This window comes from Grammomys surdaster, unplaced genomic scaffold, assembly GCF_004785775.1.
Source record: "Grammomys surdaster isolate TR1022 unplaced genomic scaffold, NIH_TR_1.0 126039, whole genome shotgun sequence".
Taxonomy (NCBI): Eukaryota; Metazoa; Chordata; class Mammalia; order Rodentia; family Muridae; genus Grammomys; species Grammomys surdaster.
Genome location: NW_021620852.1, coordinates 3,091,598 through 3,105,501, shown reverse-complemented (window position 1 = coordinate 3,105,501; position 13,904 = coordinate 3,091,598).

The following is a 13,904-nucleotide window of genomic DNA, read 5'->3' as shown; positions in this document are numbered from 1 at the left end:
CGGTCACTTCTCCCAAGATCCCCGGGAGTAAGGGTTCCCTGCTGGCTGCAAAGTTCAGTAAGGTAGAAAAACTTGCTGGGAGCTTTGCAATACAAAGAGAGGCTGTGCCAGAGCTCCTGGGTGCTGTCTAGCCCGAGAGACATATAGTTCCATTATGAGCAGTTTATCAACAGAAGGCCGTGGAGCTGAACATGAGCCAGGAAGTTCATACTGTAACTAAAGGGACAAGCCTAGTCACCACCACCACCCATTCCCAAGATTTTTTCTAAGCTAATCTCTCCCTATACTTGAGGCTAAGGATACAGTGCAAAGAATACACTGGGCAGTGCCCAGTAACAGAGGGAGAATGAGAATCCCTCCCCCTCTCCCTTACCCTGACATTCTCAACAGCACCCTGCATTTCAGAGAGCAAAGCCATGGGAGCGTCTATCTGACTCTTCCTCTTGTCGAACAAGAGCTCAATCTCTTTAAATCCTCTCATTCCCCCAGCCCCACAAGCACACACTCTGTAGCCAATACCACATCGTGTCTCTAATTTAGATTGTTTATATCCCTGTATCGTTGAAAGCCCTCATCAATTTGGTTTCTTCTCACTTAATTTCTCTTGCTCAGCACATATGGCAAGCTGTGCTTCTTGAAGTATTGTTTTTCCCCAGGACACATTTTATTCCCTTAGCTCTTGAATAGTACCAATAGGATTTATTATCAAGCAAGTGCATCTTGGACTCATTCAAGTAGGATTAGAACCAATACAGCTTAATAGCAAGTCTGTCTCGCAAGGCAGCCCTATTTTAATAGCAAGAGCTTGAAGACAAAGAGTTCCAGTCTTTGCTTCTGTGCTCCCTGGCTATGTAATCCTGAACCACCAAACATCTCTGAGCCACAGCTGGCTGGCTCAGCAGCAGATCAGGATAACAGTAATATACCTCATGGTGTAGCCATAGTATATAGAGAACATGTCACAGGTGACACATGCAATAAGGGAAAGTAAATACTGTTTTAACAAATTTCTTACATGTCATGAATTTTAGTTTCGTGAAAAAGCCAAATTTAAATGTGACCCAAGAGAATCAGCCAGAGATAAATGTAAAATGCCTCTTGCATTGATGATCGCCCTCCAATGGTGATGACTGCAGTAGACTGTTTTATAAACATTTTTCTCTTCTGACAGGAGCATTCTAGGGACCCTCCACAGCATCACATAAGAAAACCAATGCCCCTTCTCAATTATCTAAGATGACACATTGTCATAATCTATTCTCAAGACTGTCTCCTTTCTCACCCCACTAAAACGCCATGGCTCTTTGAGTTTGTTAAAGAAATGCCTTTGAAGTGGGAACTCAGGAAAGTGAGCAGCCGATGTGCTGAATGGATAATAGAGTAACAACGGGCAGTTAATTGGTATGTACCATGCACCAAGCACTGTTCTCTAGATTTACATATATTAAGTTCTTTAATTAAAAGATCATAGCAGCTACAGTGCTGGTCATAGCTCTGTCCCTGCTGGCAATCACGGTCCGTGAACATGTGACTCTGGAGCGTGTGACCTGTGTGGTTCTCGTTCAAGATGAAGGTTTGGATCAAAGCTCTGGACCAACAGCATTGATGCTCCTTGCTCTGCTTGGTCTGCCTCCAGCACCATATCCCAAAGGAAGAGTTCTCTCCCAGGAGCATCGAAGCAAAAGGCTCGGGTTGATTGCGATACTTTCCAAGTGCACATCCGTTTCGGCCCTGCAGATTCATTCCCATTCCTTCAGCCCCACCCCCCCAAAAAATCAATCATGCACATTCTCACATGCAGACAGGGAGAGGAGTATGGTTCTGACTTCTTGTGGCATAAATTTTGGATCAGCTTCATTAGGCTAACCATCTGGGTCATTTCAATTCTGTTTCTAGCCCTGACATAATGACAGCATCAGAATCAGCCATTCTCCATCTCCATCCCTTCCCAGCCCAGCTGCGCCAGTGGGAAATTCTACAGAGAATACAGTTCATGCTTGAGGAACATCACATCCTAAAGTCTTTGTTGCTGAGAGCATAAGAAAGCCTATCTTGCTGAGGACTACGAATCCCCTCAAACTGCATCTCCTTCCTGCCTCCTTCTCTGCTGTCTCTGAACTCTCTGTGGTGACTAAGCTCATAATTGGGACAGCATCCAATAGATAAAATATGACTCTGTAATTTCATCTGCATCCATCCAAATTGTACTGGAACGGCTGCTGAGCCTTTGGCCTCTTGCTAACAGCTTACTTTTATTTATGCTGAAGGAAATGATGATGGCTTGGGTTAATATAGTCAACTGCAGGCCCTAATAATTCCCAAGCTTACAAAGGGTAAGTGGCTAATGTATATAGAAATACAGTTATTGGAAGAGACTGTCTATTAAAGTCTTTGAATTGCTGAGTTTTTAAACTGTGGGATCTAAATGGCTGCAGGAAGTAGAGAGAAATCCTATGAATTCATCAGCCAATCGATTTACCCCATCACAGCCATGTAAAAGTTGTCTTTAAAGACTAAAAAAGAAAATGCACTAACATTATAAATAAAAAGTCTGTTTTGTTGAGTTCATTTGCTGAACTGATTTCTTAAATATCTCTGCCTCTTTGTTATGCCTAATTTATTTATTCATCAGGCAACATTTATTAATATTTACCACCATCCACTAAAATATGAAGCTGTCGGCAAACTAACCTAATTTCTGCCCTCATGGCCAACTAGAGGCATGGTAAAGAAAGGTTCTGCATAGCAACCATATAAAAAAAGAGAAGTACAAGGTGCCAAGACATTGCTTAGAGCAATGAGCCATCTCAGTGACTTCTAAAATGAGTCACCAGAAACACGTAAAGTAATTATTTACCAAGTTAAAAATCAGCCCCAAAAAGTCAATAGTTAATGCTATGGAAAAAAAATCGGCCCAAGTGTCGTGCATAGGAAGTCTATATTCCTGGCTAGGAAAGGATGAATGGGCAGTACCCATGAGTCTGCAGAGATCAAGTCGCCTTCTAGGCAATAGAGGCCCTATCACACAGCTTTGCAGTATAAAGGAGCAAACTGTGGGAGCATGGCTGGATCAGTAAGGAGCTGACCACTGCCTTTACCCCAAAATTCAAGCCCTAAAGCAAAGAAGGGGTATATTTAGGCTTCAGTGATAGAAACATTATTCTTTGAGCTATATGGGAAAGGAAATTGGATGGACACACATTAGAAGTACCTAATACAATTCAAGACAAAGTCTGAGAATTCTTGAAAATGAAGACTTGGCATATGTACTGACTGGTTTTGTGTGTCAACTTGACACAAGCTGGAGTTATCACAGAGAAAGGACCCTCCCTTGAGGAAATGCCTCCATGAGATACAGCTCTAAGGCATTTTCTCAATTAGTGATCAAGGGTGGGAGGGCCCATTGTGGGTGGGGCCATCCCTGGGCTAGTAGTCTTGGGTTCTATAAGAAAGCAAGCTGAGAAAGCCAGAGGAAGCAAGCCAGTAAGTAACATCCCTCCATGGCCTCTGCATCAGCTCCTGCCTCCGGGTTGCTGCCCTGTATGAGTTCCAGTCCTGTTTTCTTTGGTGATCAACAGCAATGTAGAAGTGTAAGCTGAATAAACTCTTTCCTCCCCAACTTGCTTCTTGGTCATGATGTTTTGTGCAGGACTAGAAACTCTGACTAGGACAGAACATGCAGTTTACTTTTTTTTCCCCTAATGCTCTCCAACAACTCAGTTTCAACAAAATAGTGCTGGAAAACGCTAGGTTGAGCATGTTTAGTGAGTGTCGCACTGTTGGCTACTATGGTGACCATCTATCTGTCCCCATGATGCACTGCCACACTAAGGACAAACCACTACCAAGTCGCTGGAGAAGTAACCACAACCTGGAACCTGAACACAATGACTTTTCATGCTTACAAAACGCACTAGCAACCAACCCTTTTAACTGAACCAAGCTCGGGCTTCCAAGGAACATTCCTGAAGAATCCTAACAGATTTCCAACAAATTACCTAATCATCATACATCCCACAATGCATGGTACTTTTTTCCTATTAAGTCTATTCAACAGACACATCACATACACACACACACACACACACACACACACACACACACACATCTCTTCCACTTCACTGAAATGGACATCTTTCTCAGCCACCAGCACTCCCTCCTTAAAGAAGAATTCATAGATGGCAATCCAGTTCTTTGTAGGCATCAAGATCTGTGACTATAGGGTCTAAGGTGGAGATGAGAAAGAAAGGGCTTATGTGCAGGTTTTGAACCATGACAAGCCTATGTGTGACTCCTCTGCTTCACATGCTGCCCACTTCAGTTGTAATGGAATACCACACAGGAGGTAATTAACAAAGAGCCCTACCTCTTATCATTTTCAAGTCTGGACTGTCCAGCATCAGTAGACAACTGACTGGTCAGGACCTAGTTGCTTAGCCAAAGCACTGTGGAGGGCATGATATAGCAAAAGTGGTCACTGGATACAACAAACCACTCCTGTAAGAGTCAATACCATCCCATAATAACAGCATTAAGTCACTCCTGAGGGCAAATGTGCATATCTCAAAAGTGTCATTTAAATTTCAACATGAACTTTGGAGGGGACATTCAAACCATAGCACAAGCTAAACAACACTAGCTCACTGATCACATAAAGATATGCTCAGAGGCTAGCAAACGAAAGCAACCTCAACACAGGCAGCAACGGGGAAGGTGTTGTCCATTCAATAAGTTACATAGGCCATGGCTAATGACCAGGAGAAGAAGACTCTATGAAGACTATTTTAACAAAGGCATATTATTTGGCCATTAAGAAGAATGAAATCTTTTCTGTTATTTACAGCAATGTGGATAAACTATACGACATTATGTAACAAAGAAGTAGAGGCAGAAAAACAAGCCAAGTGCTAGGTAGCATACCAGTGATCTCAGCGATCTTAGGTATGAGGCTGAGGAAGGAGAATTTCAAATCCAAGGCCAGCCTGAGGTATACAGTGAATTCTAAGCCATCTGAGTAACATAGCAAGACCCTGTTTAACAAAGCAATGTAAAAGACTGTATTGTGATTCTTGCTTATTTGTGGAAATGAAAAATTCCATAAATTGAAAGTAGAATAAATTTCACTAGAGACTCAAATAGCAAGAAAAAGATAAGGAAGATAGAAAATGAACACCAACCCATAGCTAGATGGGTAGCTGGCGCTAATGCAGTTAAAGTGGTATAGACACAGCAAAGAACAACTTATATTCTCCAAAGTAGTGAGAAAAGTTTGAAGATATATATATATATTCCTTATTTACATTTCAAATGTTGTCCCCTTTCCTGGTTCCCTCCCCCCCCCGAAAAAACTCCATATCCCATCCCCCATCCCCGTGCTTCTATGAGAGTGGTCCCCACCAACCCACCCACTCCTGCCTCCCAGTAATCAAATTCCCCTACACTGGGGCATCAAACCTTCAGAGAACCAAGGGCTTCTCCCGTTGTTGCCCAACAAGGCCATCCTCTGCTACATATGCAGTTGGAGCCATGAGTCCCTCCATGTGTACTCTTTGGTTGGTAGTTTAGTTCCAGGGAGCTGTGGGGGTTTGGTTGGTTGATATTGTTGTTCTTCCTATGTGGTTGCAAGCCCCTTCAGCTCCTTCAGTCCTTTCTCCAACTCCTCCATTGGGAACCCCATGCTCAGTCCCACGGTTGGCTGTGAGCATCTGCTTCTGTATTTGTCAGGCTCCTGTCAGCATGCACTTCTTGGCATCCGCAATAGTGTCTGGGTTTGGTGACTGTATATGGGATGGATCCCTAGGTGGAGCAGTCTTTAAATGGCCTTTCCTTCAGTCTCTGTTCCTTACTTTGTCTCAGTATTTCCTCCCATGAATATTTTGTTTCCCCTTCTAAGAAGCACCCACAATTTGGTCTTCCTTCTTCTTGAACTTCATGTAGTCTGTGAATTGTATCTTAGGTATTCTGAGCTTTTGGGCTAAAACCACTTAGCAGTAAGTGCATACCATGTGTGTTCTTTTGTGGTTGGGTTACCTCCCTCAGGATGATATTTTCTATTTCCATCCATTTGCCTAGGAATTTCATAAATTCATTGTTTTTAATAGCTGAGTAGTACTCCATTGTGTAAACATAGAAATGATAACATTAAAAGGCAGATGTGGTAACTCACCTGTAATCCCAGCACTTGGGAAACTGAGGCCTAAGGAAGACCAGGCTAGCCTAGACTACAAAGTGAAACTCCTGTCTTCAAAAATTGGGGGAGAGGGACTAGAAAGATAGCCCTCCTGTGTTAAAAGTAAAGTACACACATACACACTCACACTGCTCTTGCAAAGGACCTGAGTTCAATTATCAGACCCCACATAGGATAGCTCATAATAACCTGTAACTCCAGCTTCAGGGGTTCTGATACCCTTTTCCGGACTCTATGACTGACTACACTCACGTGGGCAAACGCCCATGTGCATATACATGTAATTTTAAGTGAAATAAATCCTATTTAAAAGATAATGCTTCAGGACTAGAAAAATGGTTCAACGTTTAAGAACATTGACTGCTCTTTCAGAGGTCCTGAGTTCAATTCCCAGCAACGACATGGTGGCTCACAACCATCTGTAATGGGATCCGATGCCCTCTTCTGGTGTGTCTGGAAGACACAATGTACTCATATACATAAAACAAATAATTTTTAAAAATGATGATGCTTCAGACTAGATCTGTAGCCTAGTAGTTAAATGGTTGCTTAGAATGCAAAAGTTTTGGGTTTATTCAGTTCTCTGCACCAGTGTGCGTAATATAAATGAGAACACTTGAGAAGATTGAAAGGATAAGCCCTCTGATTTTTATTAGATTAATCACATTGCATATATAGATCACATTTTAATATCATATCTTTTTAATAAGAATAAATAATACATCAACTGAAATCTTTAAAATTTATACTTTTAACTAAAGACTCAGCTATAGTGTCACCCAGCTTTTGCTCACAGTGAGAAATGCCCATTGCAATAAACCCTTAAAGAAGCATGGATGGAGCTGAGACAGTGGCTCAGTCAGAGTATGTGCTACTCAAGTATGAAGCCTTGAGTTCAGCTCCCCAGTGCTCGTACAAAGTTGGGTGTGGTAGAGTACATCTGTAACCCCAGCTCTGGGGAGGGCAGAAGCAGCCAGATCCCAAGACTGACAGCTCGCCAATCTAACCTAGTCAGTGACTTTCAGATTCAATAAGAAAGCTCACTAAAATAAGGTATAAAATAAAGGAAGAAAGCCAGAGTCAATCTCTTCATACACATATATGTGTGCATGCATGTGCACACACATTCCATTTAAAAATATAAAGTCAGTTAAAAATTGCCTTGGCTCATTTTGGCTCACTCTTCTGGAGTGATGAGGGAGCTCTTCGCAGTGAGAACACTAAACAGTGGATATCCTCCCTCTATATCCAGGGAACAAAGAGACAAAAGAGCTGGAGTCCCTCTATTCCCTTCAAGGGTACAGTTCCAATGGCCTAAGACTTCCCACTAGGCACCCACCTTCTAAAGGACTTCTCACTTCCTGGTAATGCCTCAGGCAGGGAAGCAAATCTTGAACTCAAAGGCCTGAGAGAATCTATTCCACCTCTGCACTGCAATGACCACCAGTGTAGCTTCGATCTCAGTCTCCTTTGATCTTGATTTATTCTGATGCATTTCAAAGTCAACCAATACCTTCAGCAGAATAGTGTCTTCCCAGCAAAGATTACAAGCCCAAGCAAAATAATGAAGTTAACGTTTGTCCTGCCTAAGAGTATCCCTGGCATGGATTTCTGACATCCACAGCTGTTCTTCACCCTTCCTGGACTCTCCTACCCAAGAATCTTCAGAGATCCCCTTCCTTCAGCCTGTGAAAGAAAGGAGACTGACTATAGGCTCCAGCACTGACACTGACTGTGGTATACATGGCAGCAGCCTGACAGTGAGAGTCGCTCGCCTCCTAACTTTGATCTAGGCCTCTCTCTCTCTTATGGTTAAACTGAGTTGATCCGAGTGGATCAGAACAATATATTCAAATGCTTAACAAAGAAAGGCTCCTTGACCACAGGTGGAGCAGGGCCTAACTAACCTAGACTTTGGGGAAGAGTAGTTTGGTAGAATTTAGAGCATTGCTCCTCATCTTGAAGGAAATTCAAGTCCAACACCGAAGCTCAGGCTTCAACAAACTGTTTGACATGCAGGCCCAATGGTGCCAGATGTTATAACACATATTTGCGTGATTGTGTATGTACCTGTCTGTGTGGGTGCACATCTGTGTTTTTGCTTACATATGGAGGCCAGAGGTCAATCTCAGGCACCATTCCTCAGTCTTGGTTTTGTTTAGGGACTATATATACATATTCTATGTATACATATACAAATATATATGTGTGTGTGTGTGTGTGTGTGTGTGTACATACATATATATATTTAGAATCTATTGTTGTTGTTATCATTATCTTTCATGTATTCAAGTAAGTTGGGCATATGCATTCCATGGTATATGTGTTGAAATCAGAGGACATCTTTCAGAAATCAGTCTTTCCTTCCTTTCACCATGGGCTCAAACTCAGGTTATCAAGCTCAGTGACATGTACCCACTAAGTTACCTCTCTGATATGACCTTTCTTTGTTTTGTTTTGTTTTGTTTTGTTTGTCTGGGTTTGTTTGATTTGGTTATTGTTTTATTTTGTTGGTTTGGTTTGGTTTGGTTTGGTTTGGTTTGGTTTGGTTTGGTTTGGTTTGGTTTCATTTGGTTTGGTTTGGTTTGGTTTGGTTTGGTTTGGTTTGGTTTGGTTTGGTTTGGTTTGGTTTGGTTTGGTTTGGTTTGGTTTGGTTTGGTTTTTTGAGACAGGGTCCCTTATTGTCCTGAAGAAAAGAGAGGCTGAGTGTAAGCCAGTGAGTCCCAGGAAGACAGGCACTGTCTTCCCAGTGCTGGGCTTAAAAGTTTATACCACTCACAGTTTTAAAATGTATGTTTTAGAACATAATTACACAATTTAAGTGTTAGCACCATAACTAATTAAAATTTTAAGGCAGAACTGTGCAGGCCAAAGAAAACATATCTAACAGCCCAAGCTGTCCTTTAAGCTACCATTTTACATGCTCTGGGTTTAAACAATCACTGTTTAATCAGTGTTAAAGGGTTTTCTGGCCCTTTAACACTGGGAAAAGAGAATACAACTTCATACTTAGGATATAAGCTCCAAAATGGTAAGGGGTTGAGGATATAGCTCAATGGTAGAGTACTTGCCTAGCACATAGGGTCCTAGTAGAAGAAAAAGTAGAGTAGCCCAGAGGAGTTGACTCAGCTAGTAGAGGTGCTTCATGGGAGAAGAAAAAAAACAACTCCAAAAGTTGTCTTCTGACCCCAGTTACACAGCACTGTCACACACACACAATATATATAATATATATATACATATATATATATACATATATATATATATATATATATATATATATGGTTTAATAATGCTACAAAAGTAAAGTATTATTCTTCAAAATAACCTAAGCATTGCTTTCAATCTTGGCCATATTAATAAGAATGCCCACAAGTGGTGGCATATAAAAATTATATGCAAATAGATTTTCCCAGTTATGAAATTTGGGAATAATGCAGTCTAGTTTTCCTTAAGTTCTTGATCATTTGTGATGTCTCGTCAGCTTCTAGCTGGGCTGGATAGTTCTAAGCTGGTTTGTTCTCTGTGGACAGCTGGTGCTTTTGGTAGTCAGGGGCCTCAAGCTCTGGCCTTCTGTCTATGCGGACCACTGAGTCTGAGGATTCTTAGCTAGACACTTTCTCCTGGATCAGGCTTGTCCAGGCATCTTCACACAGCAGTCTCGGGTCCAAAAGAGAGAAAGAGTAAAGGCAAACCAATGGGTTCATCGGTGTTATGTGCTCAGCCTTGTCTATATTTGAATTTGTGTCCTCTGATCTGTGCCAAGAACTTTGAGTACCTGATTTTTTTCTCTAAATGTAAAGGAATTCACATTTATTATCTTATATTTTGAAAAAGTGAATTGTGAAAAATATCTCATTGGGCTAAATTCAAGGTGTTGATGAAGCAGCATCTGTTTTGAGGGCCCAAGGGGGTCATCCATGCCTGTGTCATTTCTAGTACCCAGATGCTTGCTGTGTTTCTTCTCTCTTTCCTTTTTCTTCCTATTGTTCATTTTAGGTTAGTTTATGAAGCAATCGGTTCCACTCTGCTGTATTCCTGATTTTGATTCTCACTCCACCTTTGTTCCACACATCTTCTACACAGGTCTACCAGTAGCAAGCCTCATCTACCAGTGGGTATGTGAAGAAGTATACAACTTTTAAAAATAGTGTATCTTCATTTCCCTCAAGTACCACAAACTAGAACAAAGAGAACAGTAATGAATTATCCCATGGTTCTGAAAGCCAAAAGGTCCAAAATCAAAAGATTGGAATTGGCAAAGACCTTTTTCATTGTCAACTTAAGGCTGAAAGGCAAAGAGAAGTCACTGAGAACAAGAGATGCTCACTGTCTCAAGCCGTTTTACTTTCACCATTGTTCATTCATAAGGATGGAGTGTCCATGACCTAACCTTTTCCCATTAGGCTCCTCCCCCAAACACCATAGCATTGGAAGACATAAATTATAGCTGTAAGAGTCACGTCTCTGGATTGGAAAACGGTCCAGGTCTCATATTTTGTTTGAATGTTTTCTCTATCTCGAATAAAATTGTTTCTAAGCTGGTCTTGAGATATTTGTGTATCATCAAGGACCAACCTCCACCCTCCCATGCCCACCCCATCCTCATATGCCCCCTCCTTTATGAGCAAGAACTGTCTTCTGCCATTCTGTGTCTTAAATGCCTTAGTCATTCTTCTAAGCACTGGCTCAGTGACTTTCAAGTGAAGCCTCAAAGAAGATCTCATTTGCCTTGGATCTGTAGAAGGTCTAAGAGTCAAGCTCAGATCTGTAATTCTGTGACTCATCACGAAGTCGAACAAGGACTATTCCTAGAGATTTTCTCTTCATTAGAAGCTGTTGGATAATGGGAGAGATTAAAGCAGAAATTTTCAAAATAAGTTAGTCACTCCCTCTATCTTGGCATACATTCAAATTGAGTTTAACCACATTAATATTTAATATAATCTATATGCAACTATGTGCATGTAGATTTTGTTCACTTGTAAAATTTGAGAAAAAAATATTCCAAAGGATTTTTTTTTTTAATTTTGTAAAACAGTCTGCGTAACTTTGAGCTGACATTGTACGCATCCTTGGCTTGAACTGCTTACATATAATAGTCTAAGAGTCCCTTGGAAAGAAAACAAAAACGTTAACTCAGTCACTACTTTGCAAGAGGTTTAATGCTATTTTCCAGCTTGTTCAAAATACTCTCTTGGGATAGCTGAGTCATTTTAAAATTTATAGTTAACTGGTCATAAGAAGGCAATGACTAGCATATTATGCTTATAGTTATACATCTAAACTTGCTTAAATATGAGTATTCATAAAAATAGAGAATTAGCTGGAAATTTAATGGTAGATTCTCAAGCTAGGGATGAACATAAAATAAGCTTATCATTTCAGGTCAGCATGAATTGTTCATCATCACTCGCAAAGCACTGTGGGCATATGATTATTTGCAAGTCAATAGTGAGCTTGAGCCCTTGCATCCTCTAAGCGCTAAACTGAAAATTACAGAAACATGTTTGCCTTCTGATGCATACTGTCGCTAGGGTTTTTTTTTCTCACCATACACTTGTATAGGTTTTGTCTGATTATAAAGACTCACTGGAGAATATTACTTCATAGAAATCAAGAAAAGTACTCATGAATTGTTTCTGAAAATATAGATGTCAACAAAAACCTAGGAATCTAGGAATAGGGGTGACCTAGCTCAAGCTAGTCACTACTCTCTGCCTGGGCACCACGGGCTTGAGCATGGAGGAAGGATTGAAAATGATACCACATCTTTAAAATAATAATAATAATAATAATAATAATAATAAAATCCTGAGATCATTTAGTGTTTTAAATAAATAAAGGATCTAAAAATTTGGAGTTATTGTAATTTCACATCAGATTCTTTCAAAGCAGCAGTGCACAGACCTCCATGACGAGAACCACGTCTCCTTGACGGAGAGACATGCTGCACAGTCACAAATGGAACAGACTCTGGTAGCCTTTTTCTCAACAAAACATAAGGCAAAATTCTTACAGTCAAGGTAGTGAAAGGCAGAAAGGGGACTCAAGTTCCATCACAGCCAAGTCTGAAGATGACACATGGGTGACTAGCTGATGAAGACTTCAGAAAAACATCTCCAGGATGATAAGGTTTGAAAACGTGAAGTTCTATGATTGTTCTCTTCTGGCCTGAGAGTCAGCCAAACAGCAGGGGTTGCGAATTGACATCCAGGAGCCCAGGCTTTTTTGCTCTGTGTGATATTTCCTTTGGCCATCCTTAAAAGGATGTATGTCTGCATGAGCAAGGCTTTTAGGGACACTGGGTGTGCATGTTTGATGAGCGATTGGGGCAAGACCTGGCAGTACCCTCCATAACGCTGGCTTCTAACTTTAACAGCATTGTCTGCTCTCATGGCCCCGTAACACAGGAATCTCAAGACAGCTAGCGGAGGTGCCTGGTTTTTACTACAGACATTGAAAAGGAAGCTTGGGTTACCTGTAAAAAGAATGGAAGAAATTAGTCAAAAAACCACCAGATAAACCTGTGTGTTTTAGAAGGTATTTTACAACAGTCTTTAAAAGCAAAGGAGTCAAAATCATGTTTAATCTTCTGTATTTGAGCATGATTAAAAAAAAAAAAAGTCTGTATGGGTCTCCAGATTTAGATCAATAGCGACCGAACTCCAAGAAGATGATGATAGAAAAAGAAGAGGAGGAGGAGGAGGAGGAGGAGGAGGAGGAGGAGGAGGAGGAGGAGGAGGAGGAGGAGGTCTATCTCTCCCTCTCTCAGCCTCATCTATGCCTCTACACAACCTTTGTTACTCCATTATTCACCCCCTAAAGGTAGCAGAGCCCAGGTGCTGGCTGGAGTTTACTCCTTTCATCCAGAAAAGACCACAAATTGTGGGATGTGAAGCGTGATTTTCTAGGGTCTGAGTTGAAGTTGAGTTCCGTGTGTACTTCCGCTGCTGTTTCTTGCCTGGAAAAAAAGAAAAAAAAAGCCGCACCTCTTCTTTGTTTCCTGGTGGCTGGGTGACCCCTGCTGGTCACCCGCAGATGTTACTGTACTTCTAATTCTGACTCTGTCAACGTTTTATTCCAGTTATCAAGCTGTTGTTTGCAGGAACACACCTGTACTTGATTGAGATGACTTATATTAAAACCCATTTTGCGCTTATGTTTTATTGCACTTAAACCCGTATTTTAAAAAATATTTTCTCTGTAAAATGATTAAACCCAGAGCCAAGGAAAACATCCTTTTGCTCCAGTCTATGCTTATAAGTGTTGATTCAGAGGGTTCATACTTATAGAGAAGATGATAATTTTTATATTTTCTTGAAAAATACTAGCTGGCAATAAACATGGGCTTTCCACGTTTTGAAAGCCAGCTGGCAGCAGAAAACAACATTTGCTTAACTCCTCGGCTGAATGCTCTCATTGATGGAGCATACATAGCTACCCAACCATGGCACAAAGCAATCTATGGCTCACACAGCCAGAAAGCCTTTTAAATAAAGTTAGAAGCATCCCACCGTCTCAGGAATCAACATCCTGTCTTTGCACTGAGCCATCTGTAAAAGAACCAGCATTTATCCATTGAATAACCTTTTCTTCGGTAGATGTGCTATGCGAAAGGCTTGAAATTATGTAAGGAAGCTAGTAGCCAGGTAATAAGTCAGAAATGGGAAGAAACTGTCTCCTCTAAGCTGCAACAATATTAAATCTATAT